Below are 18,196 nucleotides of genomic sequence, written 5' to 3' on the forward strand. Positions count from 1 at the left end.
TTCAAAACTACATTTTCAATCAAAATGTTCTTTAATCTATCTAGCAACATTTCGTGCTCCTTCGTCCATTCAAATTTTACCTTGGGTGACTTCAAGGCACTCAACGGTCCCATTAATTCTTGGAATTCAGAAGCGAATTTTGAATAGTAATTAAATAAACCTTGTATTTTCATAAGGCCACGTCTATTTCTAGGAGGAGGAATATTTTTAAGGGCTGACACTCTACTTGGATCGATTTCCATTTCACCCCCTTCTATCATATATCCTAAATAGGTAATACGTCTATAAAAGAACATACATTTGTCTGGGGATACAGTAATACCATAATCTTTAAATCGTTCGAATACCCTTTCAACAGTTTTCATATGTTCTTCGATGGAATTGGAAGCTATGAAGACATCATCGAAAAATAGTTTAACACCCTCGTCTCTGATGTCTCCTAATACCTTTTCCATGGCTCGAGACAAAATATTACTTCCCGTCTTAATTTCTACTGGAAGACGAGTATACTGATAGCACCCTTTTGGGGTTACAATAGTTGTTATGTCTCGAGAACCTTTATCTAGCTGGATTTGGAAGTACGCACGGCGTAAATCTATTTTTGTATACACACGCTTATCAGCTAAACCTGTCAGACATTCCTCTAAATTAGGAGACGGATATACGTCATTCACAATAAGTGCATTAGCCTTAATGTAATTCCCAACAATACGATGAGTGTTATTCTTATTCCGGACTAGAAAACAGCTACTGGCAAAATTAGAGTGATCAACTTCCTCTAGAATACCTTGATCCAATAACTCTCGAATTTGATCATAAAAAATCTTTTCTTTATTTTTTGGAATAGGAAATGGTGTGGCCTTAAATGGTTTATTGTCCTTAAGATATAATCTACCAATAAAGTTTTTATACACCCTACTCTATCTGATATCACGTCTTTATATTTAGCCTTTATAGAATCAATGAAAGAGATCACCTCTGGTTCATTGAATCTCCAAGAATCCCGATTATCATTTTGGTTTTTCAACTGTGTGCATTCCAGATTTTTCACCTGCATCGTAGTCTGATCATGTAAACTATCGGATGTACGAGGCTCGTCCGAAATAAACTTTTTATTTCTCTGAATCAATTTGTGAAAGTTTTCAGCTTGATCAATATCAATATCCGATACCTCAGAGCCGCTGCTACCATCTAAAGAATTCAGCTTATCCACTTTATTCACTGGACCACTGCTATGTCTAAGCTCCACTTTCTTTTCAGCTAAGTTTGTATCCTGAGTTACCACTAAAGTGTTATTCTTTGATCCTTTCTTCCTACGATTCCTACGCTTGATTTTCTTTCCACTAGTATTTGCATCGGGTTTCACAACACTATCTTGAACCTTATCTGGCAACCTAGCATTGTTCGCCGAATGTTCATTTTGACCAAGTTCAACATTCAGGACTGCAGATGTTAAATCGACAACTAAAGGTTGACTCAAATTTTCTTTTGAACTACTATTTCCTAATTTGTCCATTAACCGAGAATTCGCAATGCACTCTCCCGAATTCTCCAAGTTAATTTCGGATATTTCATTTGCACCACTCTAATTTCCATGAAAACGATCAATAACTGAGACACAACTGCCCTCTGAAGATGAATTATTATACTGAGTCCCAAAGTGGATTTGTAACTTCGGACCTTTCAATCGCACCACCCAGTGTTTTCCCAAAATTCGTACGACTTTCATCCTTCCTCATGGATTCAATGGAATCTTCGATTTTTCGAACGTCTCCAACTTCAGAATCAATCATAGATCTCAGATGATTCAGCTGGATAGCACTAGGCGCTGGAATTTCTAATAATTTGGATTCAAGATCTAAATAATCCAAATCACACTGAATACTCGCATCTTTTTTCCGAAAATTAAATCCATCTTCACAAATAAAAATCGAAACCATAAAGTTCGAACAGAAGAAACATCACGTTTAGTAGACTGATGAACAGTTATCATTTCATCCCTTTGGCCAGACTCATCACCAGATTTAAATCCCCTAAGATGTTTGTTATGCTGAATCATCTTCTTATAATTTAATCTAAGCCGTTTCTTTCCACCGCGTAGAATCAAACAGTTTGTAGCATAATCTATAACTGAGTTAGTTGATCGTAAGAAAGGCGTTCCCAGAAGACACATGCAAGGCAACTGTTCCAATATCTTGAATGATATTCTCTCAAAATGACCTGAGAGATTCAAAGTCAATATTATCTCCCGGTTCGTTGAAAAATTTAACCCGGACGGAGCATTTACCATCTTTTCAGGAGTCAATCTAATAAATTTTTCTAATCCACAAAACCGCACTTGTGCAGTCGAACGATGTTAAAACTTGAACCTCCATCCACACAAATGTCTGTTATATAATTATGTATTTTACCAACCACAAATGAAGCGACGGTATTATCCAATTCACTAGGAATAGTGTTAACTGAAGCTTTAAATGCTTTAAATTGATCAGACCGTTCATTCGGAATCTTGTTTTTTCTATGAACCTAAGGTTCTACTTTCAAACGATTCTTTACATTAGTAGGGTAAGAATTATTTAATCCTTTATTCAAAGAAATTTTTTATCACCCACTGGAAATTCTCGATTTTTAAAACCTTGATCAGGATCTAACGTTACTAAATTAGTCTTTTTCCGAGAAGAACCCATCTCCTTATTATATTCCAATTGATTTCGAAAATTTAATTCATGTTTATCAGCAATATCCATTAACTCGGATCGAGTAGCTGGGATGTAATAATTCAACATTTTATATCTATGATTTGGATTCATGCCACTTACTATGATATTTACCATGTCTGACTCACTATCCATAAAATTTAATACATTCATGGCAATTACTATAGATCTTACATACTGAGTAACTGATTCAGACAGGCGTTGACGTCTATAAATTCTATCAGAAATAAGTGAATGCAATGCAACAGGCGTAATAAAATTCTTAACAAGCCTAGATTTTAACTCATTCCAAGCTATTTGATGATTTAATACTAACAAAATTTCCTTTAATAACGAACCTTCACATTTCCCGACAAGAACAGAAAGAATCATACTCAAAGAGTAGCTAGTATCCATTAGAGTTTCCTCAATTTTAGCTAATATCTCTAAAACTAGCAAACTATTACTGCCATCAGTTGTTTTAAATTCCTTGAATTTTGACTCTAGAAAATCATTAGTTCTTTTAAATGTGTTAGGAGATTATGCTCAGTTCAGGAGATTATGCTCAACATTTGAAGATTCATTAGTACTAGGCAAAGTTGGCAACCCTGTTAACATATTGTCACCCATTTGAGTTCTCCTAGGTGGAGCACCATACCGCGGATGTAACGAAGTCTTGGGAGTGGAATTTCTAATTTGAGAAACCCTTCGGTAATAATCTTTAAGATTCAAATACCTAGAAGGAACCTCATTCTTGTCAAGACCTGAATTTCCAAAATTTATCGAATTCCTATCATTATTTGAACCAGAACTCATTAAAGGCTCTTTAAAAGTAACTTGCCTCTGATCTCGAAACGATTCATTCAAACTCCCCATATTAACAAATCTACTAAAATTGTATTCATCCGCAGGTGACTGCGAACTACCTCCCCATTCAAAATTATTAGCTGTCATAGCTGATTGTCTAATATGAAAACTCCCTTGAGTTGGCGGAGTCAGTGACGTATTCAACTGTCCAAAATCAGATCTAGAATCTTTTTCAAGATTACCAGTTCTATCTACCGTTATCAATTCGGAATATTGCTCCGGAATATCAATACTGACATACTCCATCGGATTACACATAAGTATTATTATAGAACAATACAAATATAAATAGAACATAAATAATATAATTATAATACATACAAAATACAATACTAACTACGAACACTACTGCGACCCAGACTTTTTTGACCAAATGGAAATAATCCTAATAATTCCTAGCTTCACCTTAATTTAAATTATCAAACATACAAGTAATTTATAAATGAACCATAATTTTCAATTAGCAACCACGAAATGCAAAAGCAAGATACGAAATTCCATAAATAACAACGAGTTTAATCCTAAGATCAAAAGTAATAATAAGGGACTTGAAATAAATACTTACAAGAACAAACTTTAAATAACAAACAAGAAATACTTACAAAAAAAAATTAACGGACGTACAATACAAAAAAAATGAGCGGACTTAAAATACAAAAAATTTTAGAGCGGACTTGGGCTGTGTTTCCAATTTGTAACGCCCCCATCCGTAGCCTAGCGGACAAGGTGGGAAAAACCAATCCAGCCTGGCCGCAGAAGGGGCTTTACACGAGCAAGCACCCGATAGCTAAGGCTGTTATTTCAATTCGGAAATCCAGAGGAGTAATAGTTCATAAATTAACAGTAATTATATAAACAAATAACAACACAACCAATTCAGGAATAAATGTTTATTACAAATAAATTACAATAATTAATCTGTCTTCTCGCTGCCAAGTCAAAATCTGGATTCAATAATTATTTTATTTCTCAGTTTGAGAAAAGAAAAATTAATATAATTCCAAAGAATCATCCGCTGAATCGTAAATCTTCCAAATTGAATAATAAAGCATATTCTCCAGTCAAGTCAGGAACCTCTTAAGTCTGACGCAAATATTCGAGGCCAGTCAAGGACCTCTCACACTTAACTCTAATATGAATACTCAAGGCCAGTCTAAGACCTCTCTTGTCTAGTACTAATATTCCTTTCTTTAAAAATAAGAAATAAATTCGTACCTTTAATCGAGTGAAGATTTCCCTTTCTTTCAAACCGAAGAAAAACTTCCATAAATACTTATCATAAAAATAAATTATTTTTGTTAATTTATCGCAATTTAGTTTGAAAATGGAAATTTCCCGATGAATAACAACCGCAAATAACTTTACTATATCCAATTGTATGCGTTGCAAAATCGAAACATTTCAAACATAAACCGGTCAAACATACTTCAAACAGCACGAACAAGTCAAACGAAGTTTTACTTTTTAGAAAAACAGAATTAAATTTTACTATCAGTTCTTCAGCATTCAAAAACAGCATTAATACGCTTTTTGGATTTTACTCTTTGAATCAAAAACATGAAATTCAAATCTGTAATGAACATAGGGTAAATAGCACATTTCAAAGGTTTCGGGTACAATCCCTCCACCTTTGTTCCCCTGGATTTGCCGAGCTTACTCGCGATAAATATATTCCGCTGAAAATCTAACCAAATGGAATCCAACAAGACAACCCACAGAGTACACAGAATGGACGTAGACAGACAATCTAATAGAAAAATTGAAAATTCACTCCCCTCTGAAAATCCACGTTTTTACCTCAACTTTTTTGTAGTTTCTCAGCCCTCAATTGTCTCAAACTCTCTTATCAAAACAAGAATAATCCACTTTAAGGTGAGGTTATGCTCAGGATTCAATTTAAATGATCTCAACTCAATAAGAAACTCAAATGAGAAAATGGGACGTAGATCCACAATTTCCCACATTCAAGAATCCGAGAAAAAATGCAGAAACAATTATAATTATGTGATTCTGAGTATTACTTACGCACCTTTCTGTAATTTGCTTGCTAATGGAATCAGAGAGAACTAAACCAAGCCTCCCTTCCAATACTTTTATCGAATTTTCAAGCAACACTAATTTCACTATTTTTGCAAGAAATTGTAAATACACGAAATATTGCACTAAATGTAATATCACTATATTCATAATCCTCACTTGTAATGGATATTCTTATTTCTTTCAATAACACACTCTTCTACAAACGAAGACTTCAATACAAGAAACGTGAAACCAACACGAAACGTCCATTTAGATCCGTAATCCATTCGAACAACCGAATCCATACCAATGTTACCCGTTCGCAAAACAAAGCCCAAGTCAGCTAGCCGAGGCAAGCTGCTTGCGGCCGCAAAGCTATGACAATGCGCAGTCGACGACCAGCGCATAAGCCAAGACCTTGAAGTTCTCGGTTACGAAAGGCAAAGGAAATCTTCTCACAAGCATTATTTTACATTCAATTCTTTCTCGCCTATTTTTAAAAAATTTTCGAAGATGATTTTTTTATATGCTTATGTCTCCTTCTATAACACATAATAGTAAATACAATAATAGTAATTTTACCATTTTCTTTATCGTAGTTACATTTTTATTTTTATAATTTCTTTTTTTTCCTGTGACTTGTAACGGGCACGTTACAACTTCTGAATCGCAAAGTGGTCTTTCTGTTACAAGGCAGCGATAAGCCCCACGAGGTTAAAACGACCCAGGACACCATTCTACGTCTTGGATGGGAAACACTATTGGATCCGCCATACCCCACGGACATTGTACCGTCCGATTATCACCTGTTCCATTCCTTAGACAATGACCTTAGAGAACGCCAGTTCAAATCTCTAGTAGAGGTTCAATATGCACGTTCACTTCTTCGCTTTCCGTTCCACCAAGTTCGACTGCGATGGAATCCAGAACGTTGGTAGAAGGTCGTCGATGCTGATGGAGACTATTTTTGATATTTCAGGTACGTCTTAGGTTACATATCAATGTTCGAAGGTGTTGGTAAAAAGGCGGTGGAACTTTCTTGCTCACTCTTAAAGTAATAATAATAATAATAATAATAATAATAATAATAATAATAATAATAATAATAATAATAATAATAATAATGTGTCCTGCTCAAAGGCAGATGTTTGACCCGAAGGTACATGGATATTGATTCCATCTGCAACCAAATAAATTTTCTCGTGGACAAACACCGTATGCAGCGGTTTTCTCGGTGTTCTGCCATTTCCTACCACTTTCTTCATTCAACCACTTCAATTATTTCTCATCATCACTGTCTCTCTTACCGTTGGTGCTAACGTGGAACGTTAACTAGATATTTCCTTTCAATTTCACTTAATGTGACATTTAACTTGACACAAAAACGCAGAAAGGAAAAAAGTCAGTCGTAATATTAATTACAATTACCATCCTAATTAGTTAATATAGGGTTAATTAAAATTTTGTTGCTATTTCAGCTACAATTAGTCACAATTATCAGTCATTCACCAACTTCGAATTGAGTTCTAAAAGATAGCTCCTTGTAGTATTTCAAAATAAGTGAAGAATGTGACGACCCGAACCGAGTGACCCGACCCGAGCTGGCTAGACTGACCCGACCCGAGCAGACCCGACTGACCCGACACGACCCGTAACCCGACCCGTTTGAGAGTACTATCAGAGGGGTACATTTTACAGTACAATTTATTTTGTATGGTTTAGCATACTTCAAAGCTACCATATTTTTTGAAAACAGAAAAACGGGACATCTTACAAATTACTAGTTAATATTGCATTTTGTATTAATGTTATCTTTCGAATTTTACTACAGCATTCCACTAATTATAAAACTTGAAATAATGTATTAATATAGTCCATACTTAATCAACAGTGCTAAAAATTATTATAGAAGCTAGAAGCTGTTATACAATATAAACGCAATCAGTGAACATACAATATTTAGGCAAATATTATATTTTTAATATTATTACACATAGCACCTCACATGCTCTACATGTCTATAAAGAAAAAAATCAAGATTTACGAAGTTGTTTCCAAATTTCAATGGACTGATTTCTTTTGGTTAACCTAAAATGCGAATTAAATAAAGTAATTTGCATAATTGTTTTTCTGAAAGAGGCAACAAATGTGTATTCGTTGCTGGCCTGCAAAGGCACAAAATTTGTTGCCACCTCGGGGTATACATTCTTACTTTCCGTAATAGTTACGAGGATTTTAACATTGCACGTTAAATCCGGGAAAGCAGCGATTGAAATAATAATAAAGATTAGAATGAAATTGTTCATATAGTATTGTCGGAATCGAAAGTCGAAAGCAAAAGGAATAAGTCGATTTTGTTATCTTTTCACAACTTTTGATATGTAAATTATAGAAAAAACAGGACAAGAACGAAACTTTCTGCACACCGGGACAAATTTTAAGAAACCGGGCCTTACACACTTATTTGCATGCGAAGTGTCAGTACGGAGCCACTACGTAGCAGAGTTGAAACAAAACCTTGTAAATAGGTTGCCAACTCAGGAACACACAATTACCTGCAAACCCTCAAAATTCTCTGTACAAGTTAGAAACTGAAAACAATATTGATCGTTATTGTATTTACCAGCAATCGCCACTTCTTTAAAATTATCGAAACAGATGAATATTACTGGATATTAGTCATTACGTAACAAAGGTTGATTCATAACAAGAAATTTACTCTATAAACTTACACTTCAAACACAGGTAATTGCTTTAAAAAGCAATGATCTCCTCTCAATTAATGTATAATTTTTTTACGATAAAATCTAAGCGTTATCAAATTTCTTGTGTTAAATAAATAAAAAAAACTGACAAAGATTAAAAAAAATGTCGATAATATAATACTACGAAAATTTGTGTTTGTAAAGGCACTGTTGAAACATTTCGATGTCCAATGTTATATTCTGGATTGCAGATTCCAAAATACTGGTCACAAGGGGCTTATAAGAAGTTTGTACCGGTCACCGGCCTTAATCAAAATAACAGCAATATTCCCAGCCAGGCCGGATAAATAGTGGGCCAGTTAGCAACCCTACTTGTAAATCAGAATGCTGAGTGCACCAAAAAACTTCACCATGCATTCTATAGTTACTGCAAAATGAGTTTAAAGAAGATGTTCAAGTAAAACAAGATACTGTGTTATAATTTACCCTTTAACAGTCTACTTTGTCAATTTGTTATATCTTCCACTTTTCAATTTCCTTTACGAGATGAAACTAACGGTTTTTGCGCAAGTTAGAAAGAAAAAATGCATTTTTCTCATAAGTATTCAGCTCACGTAAGAAATAATAAATAGGATCAATAATTAGAGCTGAAGAGTGATAAACTGACTCAGCAATAATCATTGTAAGTTTAAATATAAATATAAAAACAAAAAAATACATTTAATTCCATCATGGTTAGAATAAGAACAATGTAGTGAATCAAATGGTAGTGTTAACATACCAATCGACACAATAGTGTGTAGAAAGTCTTGTGTGAAAAATACTCCATAGTATGTCACACATTTTTTTTAATGTTTCTACCATTTAGACAGTCTCCACAATTGTTTCCGTTCTGGCGGTGATCCTAATTATGTAGAAACGAAAATTCGCCTGCACATTTCTGTACAAACTATGTACAAACGATTGCGACAATTTGTCATCGAATTGGACATGGTGGGGGCTACCATCTAGACAGCCCCCACTTTGTTTTCGTTCTGCGGCGCCCCTAATTGTGTACTAACGAAAATTTCGCTCCTACAGTTCTGTACGAACGATGTACAAACGATTGCGACAAGTTGTGATTGAATTGAACAAGAAAGGAGCTAGCACGTAGACAGCCCACCCTTTTTTTTTGTTCTGGTGGCGCCTCTAATTGTGTACAAACGATGTACAAACAATTACTACGTTTTGTGGTTGAATTTGACATGGTTGAGGGGCTAACATTTGGACAGCTCCCACTTTGTTTTCGTTCTGGCGCCGCCCCTAATTGTGTAAAAACGAAAATTTGGCTTGCACATTTCTGTACAAACGATGTACAAACGATTGAGACCATTTCCGATTGAGTCTTGAATGGGGGGGGGGAGCTGTCTAAATTGACGTAAAATGCAGTACTGCTAAAATACATGTAATTTATATTGAGCACCATAGGAGGCAAAGTTCATTTCAGATCTTGAAGGGCGGGGGAATTGAATAAACGATGGCTAAATATAGTACTGTGAAAATTGTAGTAACTCAGATTGTGCACGCTCGGGAAATGCCATAGAAGGATTTTGAAACTCTAGGCCCAAGAACCCCTTTTGTTATCATCACTGACTGACATTTCAATAATGTGTTTTATGGTTTTATGTCCGTGTTCCCATCCTTTTCCTCCCCCTCCAACTGGATACTTGATATATTTTTCTATTCCAAACTTTTGTGTTTGTTTTCTGCCGAAACCTTGAGTTTTGTACTCTCATCGGTTTCGAGTTAGTTAATTATTTAATTTTAGGATTCCCTTTCTGCATCGAGGTTATGTGAGACGTAGACTTAAAGATTATGATGAAATCCAAACACGGTAATCGTCCAAATATTTTCAGCTGTATAGTTATCAACGTTAAATTCGGAAATGACCCATTTCTACCACTTCCAGTTGGCGAATCACCTCCGTTAAGGAACTCCCTCAAGAGGAATCACTCTACTTATTTATTGCGAAAAGCAGAATTAATAAATTCGCATTCGTCCAAAGTTTTCGTGTCAAGCAACGGCCGCACGTATGTACGTACTAATATCGATAAATTCCACTACGCGATCCCAATTAATACTTCATATACCCCCGCCACACAAACACATTAGCATATGTACACTCGAAAGTATACCTGGTAGTATCCACATGCTTACGCCGGAAACTAGAAACAAACACACACACACACACACACACACACACACACAGAGAGAGAGAGAGAGAGAGAGAGAATCTTATTTTTTCTTTATACTGAATGCACTGTTACTCACAAAATCAAATAAAAAAAGAAAAAGAAAAGAGTTGTAAATGAAACTTTCAAACATTGGTATCACTGCTGCGTGTAACACATGAAATTGTTCCATAATGATTCATTCATAATATGAGGTATATGGATTTCTTAATGGTAGTATAACATAATGCCTTCAAATTGAACACAAAATAAAAAGTGAAAAATATTTCTCAAATGTTGTAAAATCAAAGTCGGTAGGCATTATGAGAACAGTCTACAATAACAATATATGAAAATAAATAATAATATACTTCACGTTTTCCCGTGGGTGCAAGAAAGCTTCGCATAGTGTTTGGTGTCTCGAATATATATAAGAGAAAACAAGGTGGATCGTAATTTTCATTCAAAAGTGACACAGCAGACTCATAATACCTTAACCTAAAACGAAACCATTATATATCGTTTGGAACTTTTCTAATATGTATGCGGATATTCTGAAAAGTGGCAATATGGTGTCTCTTTTCAAGCAAAACTCAAGAAAATTACCTTTCGTTTTCGAAAACAACGGATGCAATTTGTTTCGAGCTTGAAGCGAACCCAAACCAGTTAACCGAATCGTTGGTGAATAAAATCTTCACCCACGACCCACCATCCACCGCGACCCACAATGACTGTCACAGCACCCACCGTGACCCACTGTGATCCACGAGAATCCACCCACCGTGAACCCTCTGACTCGTTAACCACCACCCACCATGAAGCACCAACCCACCAAAACACATTGTTATCATCTGTGACACTTGATCCACGGCCTCTTCTCTACCGACTAAAGAGTTTACACTCATAATAAAACCAGGTTGTGAAATATTAACTAATCTGAGTTTGAATTTCTACGGCCAAGTGCTCAAGCACCGCTCTGTTACCATGGATCTGAGCTTTAAGATTTAAAATAGTAAAGTGTTTGTCATGGGTAAAATTACGATGAATTTCAATTAAATTACCATGGTCTAATTATTTCCTTGTTGAACTATCGATACTTTTTAGTGGATGCACGGATGAAATTTTTGAAGTCCGAAATCAAGGTAAGTAAATTCGTTGCCAAGGCAAGTAAGCTTGAGATGGACAACATCGTGCTCGTGGTTTTCTTCGGGACACCCTCGTAAGTGTGTCTGAAACACATCACATTGTTTTGGAACTATTGGCCTTTTAAATTTAATTTTCTTGTTTTGCGCAGCCTATAACTTCAAAAGGAAGCACTGGTGCACCGAGGTTGGCTATACTTTTTTTTTTGGTAATATTGGTGTCAGGAATCACCCCCAAATGTTCTATGTTGTTTTGAAACACCCCATATGTATACACACACACACACACACACAAACACACACACTGAGGTCAGCAGGCACCGACTTGCGGGCCAAGTGCCTGTACACAAACCTCGCACACAACTCCGAAAAGACTTGCGGGGACCATCTGAAAAGAAAACGTTTTTACTAAACTAGAGGGTTAACAGTAGAGTCAAATCCTTAGATAGTACATTTATGAGTTAAGTTACGTCATTCTTGAAGTGTGAAGTACCTATAATGATAAGAAATCACTTAAGGCTGTTGCTACCTCTTTGTCAAGTCGAGTTTTCCCCTATCTAATAACATTGGAACTTTTTTCGAATTTTTCTCAGTAAGCAATGAACAAATTCCTACAAAAATTTGCATGGAGTCAGGTCAATAATAAAGGATTCCTTATATGAGCTTATAATTTTACTAAAAGCTTCCAATTAAGTTATTCATTCCCCCCCTTTTTTATGTGAAGATTTGCAACAGTGCGATCTCTCTTTCTTCCTGTTTGTGTTAGCAGCGTGCGAGAAATTCGGGCTAGCCATTTAAAACAGGTTTTAAAACTCTGTCCATAACGCATCTGCGGAATGAATGTTTCTAGCCCTGTCGCCTTTTTCGAGGACAGATTTATGGCACTCAGGAAGAGTGGGCGCTGTTTATTTTCTTTGCTGAACCTATTGCTTTTAGTATATTCGTCCAGTCTTATTGGAAGTTTTTGTGGTTACTTTCAAACCTAGCAAGCACGAGGTGCCTCTTGCATCTCGTGTATTTCAAAGTCTTAGATTTAGTGATTGGTTATACAAATATAAATTAACAGACGGCTGTGATTCTAGATCAATCTCCTGTGTGAAATATTATTATTATTATTATTATTATTATTATTATTATTATTATTATTATTATTATTATTATTATTATTATTATTATTATTATTATTATTATTATAGGGAATCCGTGGAACAACAGCCTGTAAGGAGCAGGGAATCTCGGTGCGGCTTTGACACTAGTAACCTAATTAAAATGTGAAGCCACCACATCGGCTCTCCCTTGCCGGTAATGCTAGTTTCCCTGCCGCCTTTAGCGTGGGAGATCCTTATTCGATTCCCGGCGGGAGCTCATGTGGTTCGGAATCTACGTTAATCAGTAGTCTCGTTTCATATAGCCTCGCTGCTGAAAGGGACGTTAAAATCAATTCATTCCGTGTTTCCGTGCCGACACCAGCTGGGTTTTCACATTGAATACACTAGCGCTCTTTCACTTTTGTAACCTCACGGAAACAGGTAAACCAGTTAAGGTAGCATTTTGGACTAATAATTATAATATGTATCGCTTTAACAACTTTGAATACTATTATAGAATTTTTATGCTAAATAGTAATCATTTTTTTTACCACATGCGAAGAAAATTTAGAAATAAACCTACTTTTGTTACACAAATTTGTTCTTAGCGTGAATGCTGTCGAATTCTATTCCTAGTGATGACAAATTTTTCAGTATTGATTCAGTATCGCTAATCAATTGGGAAATTGAGGAAGTGACCACACATTACCCTTCTTAACAGAGCGCATTTGTAGGAGAAAGTGAACTGTAGTATCAGGGATTCTTTTATTACACAAGAAATACATCTATACATAATGAAATAGGTACTTTTAATGTAGATACAAATATCATTTTCTATTATTATAACTTTTCGAAATATGAATAGGGGTTTATTTCTTGGTAACAGGATATAGTGTAACCTGATAATAATAACCTTGAAACTTACGCATTCTACACATGGAATATTTATTTCCAAACGATGGAAGTGAAATTTTATACAGTATATGGCTACAATACATACAGTATTATACAAATAGTACAACATATATTATTAACAGAATAATTTTAATTTTATACATTATCTTTTGATGCTTCATTTTAAAATACAGGCCTTACTTTTTATTAAAGTACACCCGTTTGTCAATGTCAAACATTTTCACATGAGTATAAAAATATGTGATGGAATACTGTTTCATCAAGCTACCACATTAATGAAATTCGAGTCGAGACAAAAAATATACAAGTTAAAATATACACACACACGTCAGCGAGAACATTATGACTATCTACCTAATTGTCAGTATGTCCACCTTTGGCACGGATAACAACGGCGACACGTCTTGGTATGGACGCAATGATCCTTGGTAGATCGCTGGAGAGAGTTGGTACCACATATGCACACAGGTCACCTGATTCCCGTAAATTCCGGGGAATGAGCGAAGCGCTCTGACGTCACGTTCAATCACATCCCAGATGTGTTCGATTGGGTTCAGATCCGGCGAGTTGGGCGGCTAGCACATCACTTGGAACTCGCCCCTGTGATCTTCGAACCACTCTATCCCACTCCCGGCCTTGTGGCATGGTGCATTATCTTGTCGAAAAATGCCACTACCGTTGGGAAACATGGTCGTCACGAAGGGGTGTACGTAGTCTGCAAACAGTGTGACGCCTGGGTCGTTGTGGTGCCTTGCTCGAGCTCCCAGAAATTGGTTTCAAAACTGTTTCTGAGTGAATACTTTCTTCAAAATAATATTACAAATTATAGAAAGATTTTCGGGACATTATAGAGTCGAGTCGAGATTTTTACGAGCAGTCTCGACTCGATTAGTGTCTCGAATCGAAAATTCGAGTCGAGAAATAAGTTTGTCTAGACTCGTCTCGAATTTCACAAAGTGTGTCTCGACTCGAATTCGAGTCGATATTCGAGACATGTCTCGACTCGTGCGCATCCCTAGCTAGTGCCGTTTATAGCTTGTTTCGTGTGTTATTTATGAATACAGTTAGGGTAAACTTTCTGCTTAAGTACAAGGAAGCCCGTTGGGGATGATTTGAAGTGGCAAGTATATAACATGCTATTACCCAGAAATCACATCTATGGTACATCCTTTTTTCAGAGTTTCATTTTTTTCGCGTATAACGCTACATGCAAATAAGATCTCTGGTTCAAGGAATGCCATCTAAGTAGCAAAGTATGTAAAGCAGCGATCCCTACTGTGAAACATTTAAACTTTTGATAGATAACCAACAAGGAGCTATGCTGTTAATTTTTTTTTTCGTTTTTGCAATATGAACTGGCCCTTATTTGTTATAAATTTCCTGAGTTTTCCAGACGGAATTGTCTTTCAATAAGAAAATAATAGGTTATCTAAAGCTCAATAAATCCATTTCAACTGGAATACAAAATTATTTGCAATGTCGTATAGTATTGGTAACGTTATGTTCAAAAATCACTTATAGTTAACATAGAAACCAAGGAACACTACTAGCGTCTCTCGTATTTTTGAGAGAATTAGTTTTAATGAGCAGCTTTTCCCTTTTTCTACCTTTGATTTATTGACCTTTGAAAACAACAGTAATAGATGTTCTTCTCGTACAAGGTTTTTAAGAGATGAAGAAAATATTATACCGTGTGCCCAATATAAACGTCAATAGGAGCCCAAAGGTAAGGAACACCCGAAAATGAGACTGCTTCAATGCGGCCGAATTCCAAGATAGATAGATAATCAATTTACACGGTAGCATGTAATGCATGTCTTGATCAATGAGAAAATGAAACTTCTACAAAACCAAGGTCAAGTTGGGCAAATGGCCAATTTTAGGGTTACCATATTCTGAAATGTCAAAATGTGAGCATACTTCTACGTGTACTCCCCTCCTTACCTGGGTAATATGCGGAAAGCTTATACTAAACACAATAGTAAGAAGTAGAGTCCCAGTGTGACTAGAGTTAGCCATGTTCAAGACAACGAAACAATTTGGTCAGGAAATGTATGTGGATGGAAATTTTAACTCTCAAAATGCGGACATGTCTGTAAAAATGCTAATGTATGGTAACCTTACCCAACGTACTTAGAGATGTGGGCAAATTAACAGTTTTATTTCTGTAATATGAAATCTGTGGTAGTTTCCATTAAGTTTCTTGGAGTTTAATTAGTATAAAAGTGCAGAACATTTTTTTTTTTGCTTTGCTTTTAAAATAGTATACGAAGTTGTGACTATAACTGCAAAGGCAGTTATTTATACATATGCAGTAATTTATATTATGTATGAAATATGATGATAATGCATTTGAAATTTGTTTCATTTGGAAAGAAAAGACAAAGAACAGTTACCGGATACAGATATAGTGATTATACATAAAAATCTGCTCCTAGAAACGCTTTACTAAATAACGTTGTTCAATATATATTTTCTAATGGAGTTATGAATAATCATTTTTGGACAATTTTAGAGTGCTAAACACGAAAATAGCACTGAAAAAGCGAGATTAGTTTTTGTTTTGAATTGTCGCGGAGAAAAGGGTGAATCTAAAAATTACACTATTCTCCAAACTTTAGTAGGTATTGTGCAACGGAGACATAATCAGACATTATTGGATAAGGGTGCTGAAGACGAAAATGGCAAAAGGGTTTCTTGTTTTGATGTTACAGAGAAAAGGGAGGAAATTGAAATAATGGAAGGTTTATGTATTTTTACGACTTTCATGTGGGAACTTCACAAATTCTGCACATTTTTCAAAGCCACGCATTATTTTGTATTATTTTTGTATTATTTTTATATGTTTTGTATGCCACTTTATTCAAAAAAGTTATAATAATAATAATAATAATAATAATAATAATAATAATAATAATAATAATAATAATAATAATAATAATAATAATAATAATAAAGTGATATTCGCATTCGTATACACTAAAAGTATCTTTATTAAATAGAGACAGTTCGCTTCTAATTGCTTACAACTGTCTATCCATGAATAAGGGAAAAGCTAATGTAAAAGAAGAATGGATTTATTCTCATTGTTTTTATTTCTTTTTTTCTGTTTTCAGCAAAGAAAACGTACTCCAACGCCTCCTCACTGAAATGCCATAAATATGTCATTCTTGAAAAGGGTCCCCTCGCAGCTGTGGACAATGTTCAACCTCAAAGTAACCCTCCGCAACCTGCTAGAAGAGAGAACCGAGTGTCGTCAATGCGTTGTTGCGAATCTTCACATGATAAAAAGGGGGGAATGAATAACTTAATTGGAGGCTTTTAGTAAAATTATAAGCTCATACAAGGAATCCTTTATTATTGACCTGACTCCGTGCAAATTTTTGTAGGGATTTGTTCATTGCTTACTGAGAAAAAATCGAAAAAAGTTCCAATGTTATTAGATAGGGGAAAACTCGACTTGACAAAGAGGTAGCAACAGCCTTAACACACGAAAAGTCCCCGAAAGTAGGTGGCCCGTAAGTCAAATAGCAGATACTGTATGTATTTACCGACTTACGGGCCGACCTCATAAGTGATTGTTTTTACATATTTAAAGTGTGTGTTTAAATAAGCTCCTCCCACATTTGTGACGTGGTAACTCTTCTAAAGAAAAGGCCCTCCCATGGCTTTTTTTTTTTTTTGCTTTCTGAAAAGTTCTGAGAGGATTTTTCCCATATTAGATTTGGCGGTGCGGTTAATCGATGTCCTGCCGAGTGAAATTCTAATCTTCTTTATAGCTTTCCTATCTTTTCTGTGGAAATTGACAATAGATCAGTATACATATCATGGTCATAAATATAATTTTAGTGAATATGAAGAACTTATTAATGTATTATGGCTAAAGATAGCGTCTTCCAAAAAATAACCTTCAATTCTCTTTAGACCTTATATGTTGTACTTCCTACACACTTCTTTTTCTTAAATTATACATTACCTGATTGATTGCTTGAATTGGAGTTTAGCGTTCCTTTCAACACCGAGGTTATATAAGACCTGGAACTATAGCTTAATATGAAATCTAAACCACATGAGATCCCACCGTTCTATAGTAAATATAGAACTTGAGCGTATCTTTATGGCTATAAACATAACTAATTCGCAATTTTGCAAAATTCGATTGTTAATGTTCTAAAATCTTGCTCCTTATTAGATTGGTTGATTTTTGTCTATGCTCTTTTTCAGCAGCGAGTCTATTTAGAATAGGACCTACAATTTAAAGTAGAATATGAACTACTGGATTGCGTTTAACTCTCTCTCACTGAAAATCAAACCCAAGATCTTGTGCAACAATGACACGCACTTTAGCTACACGAGGAGCACAGCTCATTTCGGAACAGTTCTCCCGGAGAGGACTAAATTACAAGTGCATGGGGACGAAAGCAGTTACGTAAAAAAAAAGTACCCCTCGCTAAGCATTTTCGGAAATATGGTCCAAGGGAAAGAATTTCTTAGCTCCGGAGGAATGTTTTCCCTCGGACCACTTGCTGAAATCTCACTGGGGAGGAAGGTTTG

Source organism: Thermobia domestica, chromosome 4 (genome assembly GCF_964235325.1).
Source record: "Thermobia domestica chromosome 4, izTheDome1.hap1.1, whole genome shotgun sequence".
Lineage (NCBI taxonomy): Eukaryota > Metazoa > Arthropoda > Insecta > Zygentoma > Lepismatidae > Thermobia > Thermobia domestica.